The 20,766-nt window shown below is 42.5% G+C and overlaps 1 protein-coding gene across 1 annotated transcript in view; it reads left to right on the forward strand.

Annotated features, from left to right (window-relative positions):
- Positions 1–20,766, forward strand: part of LOC126237451 (lysozyme 2-like) — a 111,460-nt gene that overhangs the window by 37,693 nt on the left and 53,001 nt on the right. The gene's annotated exons all lie outside the window — the stretch shown is intronic.

The following is a 20,766-nucleotide window of genomic DNA, read 5'->3' on the forward strand; positions in this document are numbered from 1 at the left end:
ATGGGAAGCAGATTAGGGAATGAGACATTACAAGTTTTAGACGAGTATTGCTATTTGGACAGTGAAGTAACTGATGATGGCCAAAGTAGGGAAAATACGACATGCGGACTGCCTATAGCAATAAAATCATTTCTGTAAAAGACGAGTTTCTTAACATCTAACGTAAGTTTAAGTATTAGGAAGTCTTTCCTGAAGGTATATTTCTGGAGTGACACGGGGCCATACATAAGTAGTTCAGACGAGAAAAAAAGTTGTTTTTGAAATATGATGCTGCAGAAGAATGCTTAAGATTAGATGGATGGATCGAGTAAGTAATGAGTAGATACTCAATCGAAATGGTGAAGAAATAAATTTATGTCATAACGTGGGTAAAAGAAGGGGTCGTTTGACGTCCTGAGGCATCAAAGAATTATCAGTTTGTTAATGGGAGGAAATCTGGGATATAAAAATTACAGGGGGAGACAAAGGCACGAATACCCTAAGCAGTAGGCTGTAGTAGTTATTCAGTGATAAAGAGATTTGCTCAGGATAGACTAGCGTAGAGAGCTGCATGAAACAAGTCTTCAGACTGAGGGTCACAAAAATAATATATGTGGAAAAATGACTTGGAACAGCACAATGCTCAATACTACTACGAAGAGCTTCTGGCTGGAATGAAAGGCGGAAACAGATCCGTAGGTGGTAGGAGAGGAAGAAGGGGGGGGGGGTTGGAGAGATGCTGTAATTGTGCCCCTCCACCCACTGTCCCCAGAACCGAACTCTGGGTATGCACCAGTTGAAAGTAGTGAACCACAAGGAAATTTTTCAATTTATATATTAAAATTAGAAATGTTTCACAGTCCATGTTAAGTTGTGCTGGAGGCCTGTTGATATTGGGATGCAAAGAACAGTGTACACTGCAGTGGCTATGGAAGTATTCCGTTTCAAGAGCTCTGTGGATCTTGTTTTGGAACAGTTAATCATTTCTTGCCAAGTGTTCCCTGCGAGAATGTAACTATATATCAGTATTGAAAGTGTACCCATGTCGAATTTTTCTATGCCCACTTCTGAATACGACTCTTTCTTGGTTCATTTCATTCTTAATATTTATGCATCATTATCTGCACTTAGTGAGGTGGTAAGACATTGGCTTAGCATTGAGATGGACAATGTTTCAAATACCCATACGACCTTCTAGATTCAGGTTAATGGTGATTTCCTTAAATTGCTTAAGGTCAGTATTGGCACAGATAGTTTCAAATGGATTCAGGCGATTTCCTTCCGCAGCCTTCCTCCGTCTGAGCTTCTCCTCTATTTCTATTGACCTCATTGTTGAAGAAGCGTTGACCCCTAATCTTAGTGGTTTCGTGATTGGACAGACAACTACTAATTTTTTTCACACTGTGTCCTTTGCTAAAACAATCACACACACACACACACACACACACACATATATATATATATATATATATATATATATATATATATATATATATATATATATTGAAACGTCCCCTTTTTAACAATTATACAAGACTGTGCTTAAACTGACACACAATATTTTGTTAGCGCAACGCAATCTGACTTTCAATAATCCCTACAAAAGAATGGGCCCTGACTAACATTAAACTATACCTTTCACAAATCACTTACCTCACAAAAATCTTCGCTACTCAAGCTACTGCAATACAGCGAGCGCCACTACTGCCAGCTAAATAAAAGATTCAAAGTACGGAAGGCACTAACTACTGATAGGCATAGTTAGCAAATGAAAGATTTTAATAGAGAACAAACAATGTATTTACCTTAATAATGTTGAAAACTCACAATATACATATCCGTTCATGACATCCAGTTTTAAAAATTTCAAAACTCCGCCATCTCTCTCCCCACATCCACCACTGCTGGCGGCTCACCTCCAACTGCGCAACGCTACGCGCTGTTCACATCCAGCTGCCGCTGCCCAACACTACAATGGCAGACAACAATGCAAACTAGCCACCGACTGCACACAGCACAGCCAGTGATTTTTGTACAGAGCGCTACGTGGCGTTACCAATGAGAAAACCTAAACAGCCTACTTACATAGCCCCCATGCTCCCCACAAAAAATTTTACAAATTGTTTTGGGCAGTGGCCAATAATGATTTGATAAAATTTTTCATAATTACAATAACAAAGAAATCAAATGCACACACTTATTAATACAATGTTGGTCAAAAGCTAAAATTTTCCCACAGTCCATAACGACAGTCCTGATCATTCATCCCAGTAAAATAGCAGTGTTTTTCTCAAAGTCTGAGCACTAAAAGAAAATGCACATGGAAGTAGTGGATTTCCATGCAGTGTTGAAGAGGTAGTGTTGTCCTTCCAACGAAAAGACAGTGCTGACTCTTGACATGCAGACAGGTAATGGGCCACAACAGAGCAAACCCACCGCAGAGTCAGTCGAAGTTTTGAAGAATATTGGTAGGTAGGTCATCACAGAGTAGACCCACTGTAGTCCTGGTAGAGATTACAGTATTGGTGGGCCATCAGAGGTGCCGACCCACTGCAGTCCTGGTAGAGAGTGTGGTATTGGTGGGCCACCAGAGGTGCAGACCCACTGCAGTCCTTGTAGAAATAATGGTATTGGTGGGTCATCAAAGATGCAGACCCACTGTAGTCCTTGTAGAAATAATGGTATTGGTGGGCCATCAAAGATGCAGACCCACTGTAGTCCATGTAGGGACGGCCAGCAGCCATCTGTTGCAACTGTGCAGGTGCACAATCACCATCGAAGAGTCTTGCGGACAATATAGCAAGTCCATAAACCACCACTTGTGCACTCACAAAGTTTTTGGAATTGTCCTCAGAACCAGCAATGCTGTTATCCAGTCCCTTGCTGAATTATTAACACACGTGCAAACACTAACAGTCCCTACTTCTCACATATTGTCCATGTACTATGACCAACAGAAACGTGTGCAGTGAAATGCAACTTACAAGTTACTTAATTTGATGAACTAGTGTCAATTAGAATTTTATAACATAAGAATACAATAACAACGGTACAAAATACATAATTAGAAACATAATAATACAGATAACATTTGTAGTACAGGCTTTACAAAAGAATCGAAATAACATATACATCAGTGTTACAAAAATAATGACATAAGTACATACATAAAGATCAGAATAACTTTTGAAACATCAACATCACACATGAGCAACAAAACAGAATAAATAATGTCTAAACATCTTCACAAAGTAAATAACATATTATAAATGCAAATTATATTTGAGGATAACAGTATTCCTCATCATAGTGAATGTAGCTGAATATTATAAAAAGTCTACAACATAAATCTCATTAGCTAAACACATAAAGACAGGAAGAACACAAATACACAAGGGTACACAAACACATAGGGGGATAACACAAAAGGAAAGTACAGGGTTTGTTGTACTGCAGTATTTTGCAAACAAAACTTTCTTTACTTCTCGGAGATCTCCCTTCGTTCTTCATTATTTCCAAAAAGTCCTATCTATACCTGCTTTCTGTACTTTTCTCGTATAACCTCTCAGTGCATTTCTTCAAATTTATCGCAACTCATTCTCTTATAGGCTACCACCTCTTAAGCTAACTTAAATCTACTGAGCTCAGATGCTAAACTAAAGGACGAGGCAATGCAGCAGCACAAAACAATTAACACAAACAGCAATGATCAAAAATACAAATGGCGAAGCAAGCAGCATAAATTACAACTAATATAAGGCAATGAGCAGCAAACAAGAAAAATAAATCGGTAGTAAACTGGCTTAGCAGAGTAACACAAAGTCAAATTCAGTAACACTATGCCTGGCAAACAGCAGCTTATATCTAAACATGACAAAGCTCAAGCAGAAAAAATAGTATGCTAAAGACAACAATGCATATAAGGGAAACGTCTATTCACATCTTAATGTCTATGTAATTAAAGTGGTGCACCACAAAAACTAATTCTACAAAAATTACCAAGTACTTGAAAAGAAAATTATATATGCAGTTACTGTTATTAGTCCCTCTTTATTGTTCTTTCCTTTCCAAGTGCTCCTTTTTTTTTAAGAATGTGGATTACAAAATTATTTTTTAATAGATCTGTTGACAGAAAGTGTTCACATTAGCAAATGCATTTTATTTTATTTTATAAAACCAATGCTGCAACACAGCTGGAAACTAGATATCAAACGAAATAAGCAACTATGAAAAGCAAAGCATAAAAATATCATTCAATAGTCATGTGACATTTCATAAGTTAGTAGAAATTCTCTCAACTCTCGTAGAAAGACACTTGTCATAATCAGGTGTGCAGATATATCTTTCCAAGTAATGAGCGTGTCGTTTTTGCGATGCTTTCTCTAAAGGAATGTCAATGGCGAGGATAATGGCTTCTTTTTTTTCCTCCACATAATGGCTTTCTTTTGTCAGACGACTACCTCTCAGCTGGGCGCCAAAAACGCATTACGTCAAGGTCACTTACCTTTCTTAACGAAATATTTACGACAGCAGTTTCCGATACAGTGGCAGTCTCATATAAAAAATTTCACAGGTCAAGAATTAGCGTTACAAATCTGTAGAAACAAAATCTTATTGATATAACAGTGTCCAAAAAAATTTTCGTCGGCATTGTGATACATTCACCCATTTACACACATTTCATAACTCTTAAAGTATGATTCTTGGTTTCCAACATCCTTTTTCACAAATCAGAGTCCCTAACCACTACTCATTATTCATATACGTATTCGTCGACACTTCTTCAATATTTCATCTTAATAAATACGTAGCATAATCAAATTCCTCATATACGGTAGCATCATCTTATTGATCATAAACATACCTCAACAGCATAATACACATCGTCGTCGTAAAAATAACATCATAACACCTCAGTCAAATCTCAAAATCGTCGTAGCTTCCTCCAATAATTTCAAAACCTAAAAAAAAGTTCTCTGCTCATGTCCAAAGTGTCATCTGCCTCAAACGTACTTTAAAAATCGTGATCCCATACCAAATATATCATTCAAAGCTCTCATAATATCACAGTGGGTCCAAAAAAAAATGAACATTGCACAAAGTACAGACAAAATACAATTTCATAAGTGTGAAGTTATCCAACTGTGTAATTGCGTAAACATGTGTCACTGAAGTAGTAAAATTGATATTTGTCTCTCTCAGTTAAATGATCAGATAGCTGTGTAATTTGTGTGTTAGAGAAATATGGTACCGATGTGTAAAGTTGTATAAGCAAATACCATATTAGCTAGGGCTCCTTGTGTTTGCCACACACATGGTACACAAAGTAAGCGTGTACCCCCCTGAGGATTAATGTAATTATACCCTCAGGTGTTACAGATTACAGCAATGGAATGAAATGTATCACGGAAAACCTTTGTATCATTGCACTTCAAATATCTTTAAAAAATAAATGTTTTCAGTACAAAATCAATCACTCAAATACGTGTACTGTAGCGCTAAACTGTGCGTCATGTTGTAAGATAATCTCTGTGGAAGTCTCGTAGTTATCGTCCTCCGAAAGCTAAGTTCTGCAGAAGTCAATGTACTTACCTCATGATAAACAAAAGTGAAATGCTTTGCGTATAGATATCGTAGTTATTATGCTTATTGGCGTGATGAAGAAAGTACTGTACAGTAACGTATTGTTGTGCCACGAAAAAGGCTGTCTCATTGCTGCTATACCACAAAAGTTACTACTAAAACATGTTTTACTTTCCAGAATAAAACAGAAAACTGTGCAGATATAAAACAGAAACACTGCAAAAGCAACATTGTAAATTGTCACTCATTAGTAGCGTCGTGATAAAATCGTGTAGCTGTCACATAAACTAACCACTATGTCATCTGGTATCTCACTGAAAGTACTTTAAATCCAGAATGTATTTTCAAGTAAACCAAAATGTTGCATTAGAATCTCATTAGCAGTACCAATATGTGTCCTAAGTATGTAAGCCTGATAGTCGTTACGTAATCGTGCAACTAACAAGCAAGAATGTACAAATACAACACTGTGTAGTCTGTTCACTATAACAATGCATTCGTAATTTCTGTTTAAAAATGTTCCCTAGGTTCTAGGCTGGATATTTAACTTCAAACATTGTTGCATGTTAACAGTTTCTTAAGTCTGACAAAGCATACTAGAAATGTGAAGTGAAAAGTTTTATGGCAAAGACAAAGTTAAAAAGCAGTTTATCTTTCAATAAACGGTTTTACATGTGAAATGTGGTGTAAACCTTTACTCTTCCTAGTACGCAGAGTTTCAACTTCAACGCAATTATCATGTGGTATACGTCGGATTCTGTAAGGTCCATAGTTAGCAAATGAAAGATTTTAATGGAGAACAAACAATGTATTTACCTTAATAATGTTGAAAACTCACAATATACATATCCGTTCATGACATCCAGTTTTAAAAATTTCAAAACTCCGCCATCTCTCTCCCCACATCCACCACTGCTGGCGGCTCACCTCCAACTGCGCAACGCTACGCGCTGTTCACATCCAGCTGCCGCTACCCAACACTACAATGGCAGACAACAATGCAAACTAGCCACCGACTGCACACAGCACAGCCAGTGATTTTCGTACAGAGCGCTACGTGGCGTTACCAATGAGAAAACCTAAACAGCCTACTTACAATATATCTGGATGGATTTCAGCCCAATTTGGTGCAGAAACAGCAGGCCTTACGAGTAGCAGGACTGTGGGGTTTATTAGCTCCTAGCTCTAATAGGAGTGGGGATATGAGCAATAACGTGTTTTTTCAGCCCCTGGCCTGCCCTGCACAACAGGCATTTTATATGAGAACAGTTTTCCTTTTTTTTTGGTCATCAGTCTACTGACTGGTTTGATGCGGCCCACCACGAATTCCTTTCCTGTGCTAACCTCTTCATCTCAGAGTAGCACTTGCAACCTTCGTCCTCAATTATTTGCTTGATGTATTCCAATCTCTGTCTTCCTCTACAGTTTTTGCCCTCTACAGCTCCCTCTAGTACCATGGAAGTCATTCCCTCATGTCTTAGCAGATGTCCTATCATCCTGTCCCTTCTCCTTATCAGTGTTTTCCACATATTCCTTTTCTCTCCGATTCTGCGTAGAACCTCCTCATTCCTTACCTTATCAGTCCACCTAATTTTCAACATTCGTCTATAGCACCACATCTCAAATGCTTCGATTCTCTTCTGTTCCGGTTTTCCCACAGTCCATGTTTCACTACCATACAACGTTGTACTCCAGACGTACATCCTCAGAAATTTCTTCCTCAAATTAAGGCCGGTATTTGATATTAGTAGACTTCTCTTGGCCAGAAAGGCCTTTTTTGCCATAGCGAGTCTGCTTTTGATATCCTCCTTGCTCCGTCCGTCATTGGTTATTTTACTGCCTAGGTAGCAGAATTCCTTAACTTCATTGACTTCGTGACCATCAATCCTGATGTTAAGTTTCTCGCTGTTCTCATTTCTACTACTTCTCATTACCTTCGTCTTTCTCCGATTTACTCTCAAACCATACTGTGTACTCATTAGACTGTTCATTCCGTTCAGCAGATCATTTAATTCTTCTTCACTTTCACTCAGGATAGCAATGTCATCAGCGAATCGTATCATTGATATCCTTTCACCTTGTATTTTAATTCCACTCCTGAACCTTTCTTTTATTTCCACCATTGCTTCAAATGGCTCTGAGCACTATGGGACTTAACATCTATGGTCATCAGTCCCCTAGAACTTAGAACTACTTAAACCTAACTAACCTAAGGACATCACACAACACCCAGCCATCACGAGGCAGAGAAAATCCCTGACCCCGCCGGGAATCGAACCCGGGAACCCGGGCGTGGGAAGCGAGAACGCTACCGCACGACCACGAGATGCGGGCTCCATTGCTTCCTCGATGTACAGATTGAAGAGTAGGGGCGAAAGGCTACAGCCTTGTCTTACCCCCTTCTTAATACGAGCACTTCGTTCTTGATCGTCCACTCTTATTATTCCCTCTTGGTTGTTGTACATATTGTATATGACCCGTCTCTCCCTATAGCCTACTCCTACTTTTTTCAGAATCTCGAACAGCTTGCACCATTTTACATTGTCGAACGCTTTTTCCAGGTCGACAAATCCTATGAAAGTGTCTTGATTTTTCTTTAGCCTTGTTTCCATTATTAGCCGTAACGTCAGAATTGCCTCTCTCGTCCCTTTACTTTTCCTAAAGCCAAACTGATCGTCACCTAGCGCATTCTCAATTTTCTTTTCCATTCTTCTGTATATTATTCTTGTAAGCAGCTTCGAAGCATGAGCTGTTAAGTTGATTCTGCGATAATTCTCGCACTTGTCAGCTCTTGCCGTTTTCGGAATTGTGTGGATGATGCTTTTCCGAAAGTCAGATGGTATGTCGCCAGATTCATATATTCTACACACCAACGTGAATAGTCGTTTTGTTGCCACTTTCCCTAATGATTTTAGAAATTCTGATGGAATGTTATCCATCCCTTCTGCCTTATTTGACCGCAAGTCCTCCAAATCTCTTTTAAATTCCGATTCTAATACTGGATCCCCTATCTCTTCTAAATCGACTCCTGTTTCTTCTTCTATCACATCAGACAAATCTTCACCCTCATAGAGGCTTTCAATGTATTCTTTCCACCCATCTGCTCTCTCCTCTGCATTTAACAGTGGAATTCCCGTTGCACTCTTAATGTTACCACCGTTGCTTTTAATGTCACCAAAGGTTGTTTTGACTTTCCTGTATGCTGAGTCTGTCCTTCCGACAATCATATCTTTTTCGATGTCTTCACATTTTTCCTGCAGCCATTTCGTCTTAGCTTCCCTGCACTTCCTATTTATCTCATTCCTCAGCGACTTGTATTTCTGTATTCCTGATTTTCCCGGAACATGTTTGTACTTCCTCCTTTCATCAATCAACTGAAGTATTTCTTCTGTTACCCATGGTTTCTTCGCAGCTACCTTCTTTGTACCTATGTTTTCCTTCCCAACTTCTGTGATGGCCCTTTTTAGAGATGTCCATTCCTCTTCAACTGTACTGCCTACTGCGCTATTCCTTATTGCTGTATCTATAGCGTTAGAGAACTTCAAACGTATCTCGTCATTCCTTAGTACTTCCGTATCCCACTTCTTTGCATATTGATTCTTCCTGACTAATGTCTTGAACTTCAGCCTACTCTTCATCACTACTATATTGTGATCTGAGTCTATATCTGCTCCCGGGTACGCCTTACAATCCATTATCTGATTTCGGAATCTCTGTCTGACCATGATGTAATCTAATTGAAATCTTACCGTATCTCCCTGCCTTTTCCAAGTACACCTCTTCCTCTTGTGATTCTTGAACAGGGTATTCGCTATTACTAGCTGAAACTTGTTACAGAACTCAATTAGTCTTTCTCCTCTTTCATTCCTTGTCCCAAGCCCATATTCTCCTGTAACCTTTTATTCTACTCCTTCCCCTACAACTGCATTCCAGTCGCCCATGACTATTAGATTTTCGTCCCCCTTTACATACTGCATTACCCTTTCAATATAAAAAAAAATGGTTCAAATGGCTCTGAGCACTATGGGACTCAACTGCTGTGGTCATAAGTCCCCTAGAACTTAGAACTACTTAAACCTAACTAACCTAAGGACAGCACACAACACCCAGCCATCACGAGGCAGAGAAAATCCCTGACCCCGCCGGGAATCGAACCCGGGAACCCGGGCGTGGGAAGCGAGAATGCTACCGCACGACCACGAGATGCGGGCTTTTCAATATCCTCATACACTTTCTCTATCTATTCATCTTCAGCTTGCGGCGTCGGCATGTATACCTGAACTATCGTTGTCGGTGTTGGTCTGCTGTCGATTCTGATTAGAACAACCTGGTCACTGAACTGTTCACAGTAACACACCCTCTGCCCTACCTTCCTATTCATAACGAATCCTACACCTGTTATACCATTTTCTGCTGCTGTTGATATTACCTGATACTCATCTGACCAGAAATCCTTGTCTTCCTTCCATTTCACTTCACTGACCCCTACTATATCTAGATTGAGCGTTTGCATTTCCCTTTTCAGGTTTTCTAGTTTCCCTACCACGTTCAAGCTTCTGACATTCCACGCCCCGACTCGTAGAACGTTATCCTTTCGTTGATTATTCAATCTTTTTCTCATGGTAACCTCCCCCTTGGCAGTCCCCTCCTGGAGATCCGAATGCGGGACTATTCCGGAATCTTTTGCCAATGGAGAGATCATCATGACACTTCTTCAATTACAGGCCACATGTCCTGTGGATACACGTTACGTGTCTTTAATGCAGTGGTTTCCATTGCCTTCTGCATCCTCATGTCGTTGATCATTGCTGATTCTTCCGCCTTTAAGGGCAATTTCCCACCCCTAGGACAAGAGAGTGCCCTGAACCTCTATCCGCTCCTCCGCCCTCTCTGACAAGGCCGTTGGCAAAATGAGGCTGACTTCTTATGCCGTAAGTCTTCGGCCGCCAATGCTGATTGGGTATTCTTCATGAGAACTGTATCAGCCTGCCAAATCAAGGTGCTCTGTAGAGGCAGCAGCCTCTACTTCAGGGGCGAATAAATGATTTTCAATCCCCTAATGTGTAGGTTGCCCTGTATGACAGCTGTATTGTGGGAGTAGTATCAGCTTCCTTCATTGAACTGTATTGCAGGGGCAACACATGCCGATGGGCATGGCTGGGGACAGGTTGTGATCGGTAGAGGACAGGTTGGACAGAGTGAGGAGGATAAGGTAATGGACAGAGACAGGGGAGAAATGGGAGATGCATGATGCAAAGGAAGGTGTAGAGGGATAGTGGACAGGAGGAAAATGGAGTAGGCAGAGAAGGAAAGAAAGAGGGGAAGGAGGATATGTTCAGAGTTGAGGAAGATAAGATCAGAGACATAGGGGGAGGAAATGGACAAACGGAGGGGGAGTTGATGAGACAGATGGGGAGGTGGAGATACACAAAGAGGTGGGAGGATGAGGTGTACAGACAGAGGGAGAAAGAGGGGGAGGAGAAGTGTGTTAAATATACATATGTTGAATGTGTAGGTAGGTGGAGCCACTGAGAAAAGGTTCGTGGTGCGATAAGTGGAAGCTGTCTTTAAATGTGGAGGCAAGAACCCAATATCATTACAAGATTAGTGGTGAACATCTTGTGCCCATCATATACTGTAGGTATTTTGGGATAATACTAAGAAGCAGTATGAAATGGGGCAGTCACGAAATATCAGCATTAGGGAAAGCAAATAAAAGACTTAGATTTGTTGGAAGGGTTCAGGGTTAAGTGCAGTGGATCTGTAACAGAAATTGCATATAAGATGTTAGTGCCACCAATTCTGTTGTTCATGGAATCCTCGTCAAGTGGGCATGACATCCAACAGCCTATTGAGTTCTGCTTGGACTTCTGTTTAAGTGAGTTGTAAGTTCAGTCTTTGAATCCCAATTGACTGTCCAACGATCAGTCGCCAAATAGCGGCTAGCTAGTACGACGGCAACAATTGATTAGTGTAGGCTGGAAGTGTGGACTGGAACTGAAGCACAGAAGAACTGATGAACCGCAGATGGATCCACAACTGTGGAACTGCTGGAACTGTTTGAATGTTATCGCACGTCTCCAGTCATCCGCTAATGTTGGAATAATCTTGCTTTTACGACCTCGTTGACGAAAGCAGAAAGTAATTCCGGGTTTCAGCCGTCGCTGTGGCGGCTGACGAGCTAGCAGCAGAATGGACTTGCGCTTTGAAGGATTCGTTGCTAAAGAAGAAGTTGGTTCCAAATTATGAGCGCCATCTGGGAGGCAACAGATCGGAATTCCGAGGCGCTGTCTGCTTGGTGGCGACCTCTTGTGCTGTCTCTGTGATTTAATTCCACACATATAACAGACGTCAGCACAGAAAATAACAGTACCAGATTGAACTAACAACTGTAAACAACGGGTGTGCATTCGACCAGTGAGTTGTCTTGTGTTCAGCAGTGTACGTGCGGCCCTGGTTTGACGGCGTTGTTGTGTCGCAAATCGACGTGGAGCAACGAACTGAACATCTGTAAACAAATATTCAAGACTTTCTACAGAACGTTCGAAAGAAGAGAAAAATGTGTGCGAAGTTTGTCTTGCACACGTTGACTCCCGAACAAAAACAAAGACGCTTGGGCGCCTGCCGCGATTTGACTGAAATGCAAACTGCGGCCAATTATTCTTGTGGAAAACTCATCACGGCTGACAGCGCTTGGTATTATCAACACAAATCTGCCGCAAAACAACAAAGTGCAGAAACTCAATTGAAGGGTCAACGCTTTAACTACATATGCGACCATTCAAGTCAATGTGACGCGTGAGTTGATCAACATCCCAAAGAAGGACTTTTCTGACAGCTTCAAATGGTTGTGTGCGGAACATCTGAAACCTTAAAACCTCCAACTTGCCTCAGTTTCTGTTTGGACTGACATGTTACATCATAACCATAGACACAGCTGCGCCACTTTGTGAAACTGAATTGGGGGGGGGGGGGGGGTCCTGTAAACTGTATCCGGTCCGACTGACAGTGTTCGAATTGCAATGCGATTATTCTAACGGGTATAAAGGAGGGGAGTCATATTTCCTATAAGAAAAGGCTACTAGCTCAACTTTCTGTGGCAAAAGCATGAAAAATGTCGTCGCCATACGAAGAGAGGATGTCACGATGTTCCCATGATTACGCGCCTCTGTCCTTCACAACCCCTTATGCGCGTCCAAGGAGAACACGGCGGCTTGCGATGCTACCGGTATTGGATGGATCATTTGTTAAGGTGCTGCCTGCACTCGGAAGATTTCAATGCGGTCACAAGCACGTGTGACGCTTCTATAATAATTTCTACGTGATCAGAGCGCTAAGTTCGCAGTCCAGGGGCACACGGTGACAAATAAGGTAAGTAGTACATTAGACGTCTCCATTTTCTGCTGATGTTGCCACCCACTTGCAATGCACGTCGCTGCACCTACATTGGATCAGTAATGGGCGCTTATGCAATGCTCTGGCGTGCAGCGGGCAGTTAAGAGAGACATACGTGGGAATGAGGAAGACCGTAAGCGTAGGACGAGGATGTAATTTTTATTTCCTCCCACGTCTCGATTCTTGACGCATCAATAGACGTACATATTTCATTCTATGACCTGTGTTGTAAGGAGGGAAGCAGGGGAAGAGATGTAGCATAAATCGTGTGATCAAAAGTATACGAACACCCATACGTAATGCAGAATGTCCGCACTCCCTGGTCTAGTGGCTAGCGTTGCTGCCTCGTGATCACGGGGTCCCAGATTCGATTCCCGGCCGGGTTGGGGATTTTCTCTGCCCGGGGACTGGGTGTTTGTACTATTATCATCGTTTCATCATCATCATCATCATCATTCGTGACAGCGGCTAGATTGGACTGTGTAACGAATTGGACTGAGTAAAACTTGGGACTTCGTACGGGCGCTGATGACCGCGCAGTTGAGCGCCCCACAAGCCAATCGCCATAATGCAGAATAGACCACTAGATGTCTCGAGAGGCGGACCCGCCAGCATAAAAGGAAGCGAAGTGTATTGTGTTGTCAGTTCAGAAGCCGTAACAGCACAACGAATCAGTCAGGGTCCGCAGCACGTGGTCTAGGTGTTGCTGCCTCTCGATCACGGGGTCCTGGGTTCGATTCCCGGGCGGGTTGAGAATTTTCTCTGCCCGGGGACTGGATGTTTGTGTTGTCTTCATCATCATAATCATTATTTGCGACAGTGACTAGATTGGATTGTGAAAAAAATGGTGTAAAAATTGGGACTTTATATGGTCGCTGATGGCCGCACAGTTGAGCGCCCCACAAACCAAACATCATCATCATCGAATCAGTCAGGGGAGCTCAGTGGATTAGAGCGTGCATTAGCCATTGGATGTCAATTGAGTAACATAAGGGACATTTCAGACCGTCTAAAGCTGCACAAATCGACAGTTGGTGATGCGATTGTCACACGTGATCGTGAAGGAACAATCACAGCTGGACCAACATCAAGTAGATCTCATATACTAACGGACGGGGACCGTCAAGCTTTCGTGAGGGTGGTTTGTAAGAAATCTCATGAAGTCAGCGGAAGGAAAACTGGCGAGTTCCAAAGTGGTACCAGCAATCCAGCTAGCACAATGACTGTGGGTGGGGAGTTCACCAGAATGGGACACGCTGGCTGAGCAGTTCCTAACGGGGCACACATTTCTGTAGTCAGTGGTAAATAAGGCTTGATGTGTCTTTAGAGAGATACACCACTGAACCTGGGATGACTGGAAATGAGTGATTTGGAGCGACGAATTAGGTTATACCGTGTGGTAACCAAATGGAAGGATCTGGGTTTGGCGAATTCCTGGAGAACATTAGCTGGCATCATCTCTAGTCCCAACTGCCAACAGTGAAGTACTGAGGAGGTGGTGTTACGGTACGGGAGTGATTTTCGTGGTTAGGTTGTGGTCCCCTTATTGCGCTTAAGGAAAAGCTAAATTCGGGAGGACTGGAACATATTTTAGAGGGTCGTGTACTGCGTACAGTAGAGGATCAGTTTGGATGCGATAATTGTTTGTATCAGCCTGACAACGCACGTTGCCAGGAAACGCCATCAGTGGAAAATAAGATTCCTGAAATGGACTACCCTGGCTGGAGAGAGTCCCGATATAAACCCAGAGGAAGACCCTTGGGATGAGTTAGTACTTCGACTTCGCTCAAGACCCCGGCGCCCAACATTTCTTCCTCTTCGGGCTTCGGTTCTGGAGGAAGAGTGGCCTGCCATCCCTCCACAGACATTCGGACGCCTTACTGGAAGTGTCTTCAGCAGAATTCAAACCGTCATACGGGCAGAGTATAGGCACACCATATAGTAATATATATTAATAGATGTTTTGATCAGATAGTGTATTTTAGTGAATGTAAGACAAAATACAGCCCTACTTGAATCGCCAAGTCTTCTACAAAAGGGAACAATAAAAAATGTCAAACCAAAATTCTACAACAGTAACTTGTAAATAAGATTTCAGCTATCAGTCGTCCTTTTGAAATTTTATTGGCACATCTAGATTTCAGCTAGAAACTAGCCATTCTCAATGCACTATCATTTTTGATCAATGCATGTAATGCCTGTTGGTCGGGCTTCATCCACAGTTCGTTGAATACTGAATGGAGGGTAACCTGATCTACAACAGCCTAAATTTCTAGTTTCGTTTTATTTGTGCTGTCAGTTTCAGCGTTACATGACGCCATCTTCAGGCCTGCTAATCGTCTTGTAGGAAGACTCCCACCTTTTTTACAATCGAAATAGGGGCCAGTATACTGTCACTGATATCTGTCTAGACGGATGTCAGTGAATGTATGCTGGCCCCTATTTCGATTGAAAAAAAGGGGGGATTGTTCATTCAAGTCGATTAGCGGGACTGAAGCTGCCGCAATGTATCGCTGAAACTGGTAGTACAACTGAAATAAAATTGCAAATCTATCGGGTTACCGTGTTTTGATTTGGAATTTCATATAGAGCAGCCGAGGCCTCGTAACCATCTCGTATATGAACTTACAGAAAAGGGAATAATATCCAGTCCTCGCGCAGTTTTGTACCTCTACTCATCTTAATGAAGGCCCCCTGCGACAAACGTATATGTGGCTGCAAGAGGCAGACTGACACTATAGTCCTTTTTTTGTTTTTTTGTTTTTTTTTCTTTTTTGTAGAGTAGGCTTTTCGAGTTGATACCATTGTAGAGTCAGAGCGCCTGCAGCCAAATACCAGGCGAGCTGGTAGTGAGACCGAGGGTATCCCAGTTGGGAATATTTGGGAAGGGACTATTGGCATTGGCCTTACATCCGGGGGAAATTCCCCGGAAATGTTGATAAGAACCGGGGAGGGGGAGGAAACTATTTTTAATTCAATTCTGGGACAGCATGTCCCACGTAAAAAAATGATAGCTTTGTGTTTCTGTAGACGGATTTGTCGATGTGTAGACTGCGGAATCGCTGTGAGCCGCTCGAATTACTTGGTGTACCGATGCCGATTTTCTCTGGTGTTTCGGCAGATGTCTGAATTTCGTGTTTCTAGTGTATAGTTGGAGTCAGCCTAAGCAAACACCTCTAGTCACGTATTTCGCGCGAGTCTGTGTCGACGGAAGGCCCCGGTTTGTTACATGTTACCAACAAAAGCGATATTTTTTGGTTGTCATTTGATAGAGCGGTCTCAAAATTCGTCTAGTGCCATATTTATTTTTTCGGTATGTGTTAACAGTGACAGTAGAACACGAAAAATAACCGTTACTTCAGGTGTGACAGCAGCAGTCAACGCAGCCCAGGGCAATGCTGTCCCTGCTGAAGTACCGGTTATTTTTCTTTTTTTTTCTGCGCCCGTAAATACACATTGATAAAACAGCTACAGCACTAGACTAATTTCGGACCGCTCTATCCAATGTGCATAAAATTCCGCTCTACAAATCTTTTGTTTGTAACAGGGAACAAACTGATGCTTTCCGTCGACACTGGACGTCACACGAAAGACATAACGAGCACTACTTGTTTTTGCTGACTCCAGCTACTCGCTGCAACATCGAAATTGCAGATATCTGCCGAAACACCAGAGAAAATGCGTCTGCCGACTCTTAGGAGAGACATCCAGTAGATGAAGCGACTGGTGACGACTTGATTGAATGTGGCTGCAGCCTGGGACGGCCGTTTTTATAGGCTGTCAGCGGTTCAAGCCTTGGCTCTGCGAAATGTCTGGTTACGACGGATAGCAGCGCTGCTGTTCTGTTAAACACATTAACTTTCTTAGTTCTAATCACGTACATTATAACCATTCTCCCATTAATTTTTGGAAATAATTCGAAATTTAATCGCTGACTACGAATTCTTTGACGTCATCTTTATTGGGTGTAGTAGTACCTAGTAGTGACATACTAAAATTTTTGCTCCAACGGGACTCGAACCCGGATTTCCCGCTAATTTGGAGCGGCCACCTGTGACAAACCTTTTGCATTTCTTACTTTTATGTTTTCGCTTTCTTTAAAGGCAAAGAGAACAGATGAGGCGGTAGCCCAGCGTAGAACCTGTGCCTACCGTCATGTATTTTTGATTTTCAGATGTTAAAAAACATAAGATGTTTTTCCTGTTCCTCAGTAAGAGGAAGGATTCGCGCTCTCCCAGTTATCTTAACGCGTAGTCGTAGACCGCCATTTTGGGCGATGTGAATAAGTGAGGAGTATGTATTTTCGATGTGCATCGAACAGAAGAATAAAGTATTATTTTACTAAGTAAAAGGTTGTATGAGTTATTATTTCTAGTAGTACTGTAATAACAAGGGCTGAAGCCCACCTGTCACCTGTGTACTTCGGAAAATTACGAACATCCGATTAACGCAACATGGACACGGTCAAGATTTTGTAGGTGGATACGGTAATCGGACATAATATTATACGCTGGTAATCGAAAACTACAACAAGAGAAGGGCTATGTCATTTATGTGCAACTAATATAAAAAGATTCTTTACCCATTTACAGACATAGCCCAGTTTATTGTGCTTCTCCGAGTGCCGAAAAAATAATCTCGTTAATTACAAGGTGTACAACTTTGCTACCGCCGTTTTCCCCCAACATTTGAGGGTTTAATGAAACAAATTGGTTACACATTTATCACTGAAAGTATTTTCCATCGCTGGCCACTACTTTCTTCCATCTTTCGGGCAGTGTACGAATCCCGCATCGAAAAAATGGTTCATCTTTTGAAGCGATCCACGAATCGATCCAATTTGTAACTTCTTCATGAAATCGGAAGTGTTGGTCAGCCAGGCCATGCGCCATTGATCTAAACAGGTGATGGTCAAAGGGAGCAATGTCTGTCTCCAGACGGAGGGTGGGGTAGGGCTTCCTATTTTAACGTTTTCAAGTACGTTTTGACCTCTTTTGCAACTTGGGGTCGAGCGTTGTCATGCTGAAAAATCACTTCATCGTGTTGCCGTTTGTCTTTTAATGCTCTGCTCAAACGCATTAATCGCGTTCGATAACGAGCACCTGTGATTGTTTCACTTGGTTTTAACACCTCATAGTACACGACGCCGAGCTGGTCCCACCAAATGCAGAGCATGATCTTGGAACCGTGAATATTCGGTTTGGCCGTCGACATGGAAGCATGGCCGGGATATCCTCATGATTTTTTGCGTATAGGGTTATCGTAATGAACCCTTTTTTGTTCCCGATCACAATGCGATGCAGAAATCCCTTCCGTTTTTGCCTCTGAAGCAACTGTTCACAAACACACAAACGCCGTTCAACGTCTCTTGGTTTCAGCTCACACGAGACCCAAGTTCCTTCTTTCTGAATCATGCCCGTAGCCTTGAGACGTTTGAAATGTGTTGCTGTGTTAATCCCACTAATCGTGCCAATTCATCTTGAGTTTGACGCGAGTCTTCACTCAGCAATGTCTCCAATTCTGCATCTTCGAAAACGTTCTCTCTTCCACCCCTATGCTGAACTAGGACGTTAAAATCACCGTTCTTAAAGCGTTGAAACCACTCACGACACGTTCTTTCACTAATAGTGTCCTTACCATACGTACTTGAGAGCGTTCGATGAAACTCAGCCGCTGTTTTCTTCATATTGAAACAAAAGAGTAACACCTCCCGCAAATGACGAGAATTTGGCTCTTAAACTGACATTTTCAATGAAGAACAACTTTATCATGCAGACACAAATCGACTAATGTTTCAATGAGGTTACGTTGTCCGAGATCCAAGCTAACTGCCTGACGTCGACGATCTGTTTCCTTTGACAGCTACTTACCGTTGTCGCCACCTATCGGGAAACGGCGGAAGCAACGTTGTACACCTTGTACATATATCTAAAAGGCCACATTTTATTTTTATTATTCTATTTTTTTATTATATTATAAAGTGTCGGAAATAAGTCTCTTTATTTAGGAAGACAGTATACACCTTAACCACTTCCTTTTTCAGGGCATGCTCCTTGGATCGACCCAAATCTACATATGTCACATCGTTTATCCTTTTGCCGTAGTCCCCTATATTCATCATACAATACTCGCCAACGTTATTAAGTAGATTCCCACACAGAGAGAATGAGACTACGAGGATTCTGGAGCACTGTTATTACTGTCGTATATCCCGCTAGGCTTGTGACACTTTTATAACTAAAGGTAAACGTGTATTGCCTAATTTCAACACTTTACTTGCGTGTCTGAAGGAACAGGCAGTATTTTTTTCTTGCTCCATATTCTGAACTGATGAGCGTGGCTCATCACCCCATTACTCATGAGCGTGTCAAATGAGAGTCCTTCGTGGTAGACTCTTAGTCATGTGGCAGCAGCAGCAAGGCTGAATTCATTAGACCTGCCTGGTTTAAAAAAGGCAGCGTTTGGAAAGCGTCAGTGGTCTTACGACACACATTACTGGAACTGCTCTTTGACTCTGCAGCGGAGAGTACCGTTTTGAAACATCCCACCAGGCTAAAACTGTGTCCCGGGTCGGGACACAGACCCGTGACCTTGCCTTTAGCGGTCAATGGTCTTATTGATTTTGCACGACCAGCCGTGACCCACCATCCGCCTCCAACAGCTTCAATGCCGCCAGTATCTCCCTTCTACTGTTTGGCCACGATAACTTGACCCGTTTTTAGTGTGCTGCTAGTAGCGAAGAAATTCAGCGCTATTTAGAAGATAATCATTTGTCTCCGAGCGCTGCCAATAATTCCGCGTCTGCCAACACTGCTTCAGTATCAGCAAAATGGCTCTGAGCACTATGGGACTCAACTGCTGTGGTTATCAGTCCCCTAGAACTTAGAACTACTTAAACCTAACTAACCTAAGGACATCACACACATCCATGCCCGAGGCAGGATTCGAACCTGCGACCGTAGCAGTCCCACGGTTCCGGACTGCGCGCCTAGAACCGCGAGACCACCGCGGCCGGCCCAGTATCAGCACAAAACGGGAATAATGGTTTCAGCACAGCGGAAAGCAGTCGGCGCCGCTTTCCCCTCAACACTCTTCGCCCCTCGGCAGTCGTAATGTGTGTGTGTGTGTGTGTGTGTGTGTGTGTGTGTCATTACACTTTATGGGCGCTCAACGGCGAGGTTATCAGCGTCCAGTCGTAACGCGGTGGCACGACACGCCTGCCTAGTTTTGCCACGTAAACCGTAAATGTCGTGTGACTAAAGTCCCCTGTCGGGTAGACCGTTCGCCGGGTTGCCAGGTTGAAAATACCTAGGAAAGCCGGACTGGGCGTTATACAGGGTGTTACAAAAAGGTACGGCCAAACTTACAGGAAACATTCCTCACACACAAATAAAGAAAAGATGTTATGTGGACATGTGTCCGGAAACGCTTAATTTCCATGTTAGAGCTCATTTTAGTTTCGTCAGTATGTACTGTACTTCCTCGATTCTGATGATCAAATTGTAAATTTTCACAATCAACATGTGTGGTCTGACGAGAATCCGCACGCAGTTGTGCAATCACGTCATCAACACAGATTTTCTGTGAACGTTTGGGCAGGCATTGTTGGTGATGTCTTGATTGGGCCCCATGTTCTTCCACCTACGCTCAATGGAGCACGTTATCATGATTTCATACCAGATACTCTACCTGTGCTGCTAGAACATGTGCCTTTACAAGTACGACACAACATGTGGTTCATGCACGATGGAGCTCCTGCACATTTCAGTCGAAGTGTTCGTACGCTTCTCAACAACAGATTCGGTGACC

Source organism: Schistocerca nitens, chromosome 2, assembly GCF_023898315.1.
Source record: "Schistocerca nitens isolate TAMUIC-IGC-003100 chromosome 2, iqSchNite1.1, whole genome shotgun sequence".
Taxonomy (NCBI): domain Eukaryota; kingdom Metazoa; phylum Arthropoda; class Insecta; order Orthoptera; family Acrididae; genus Schistocerca; species Schistocerca nitens.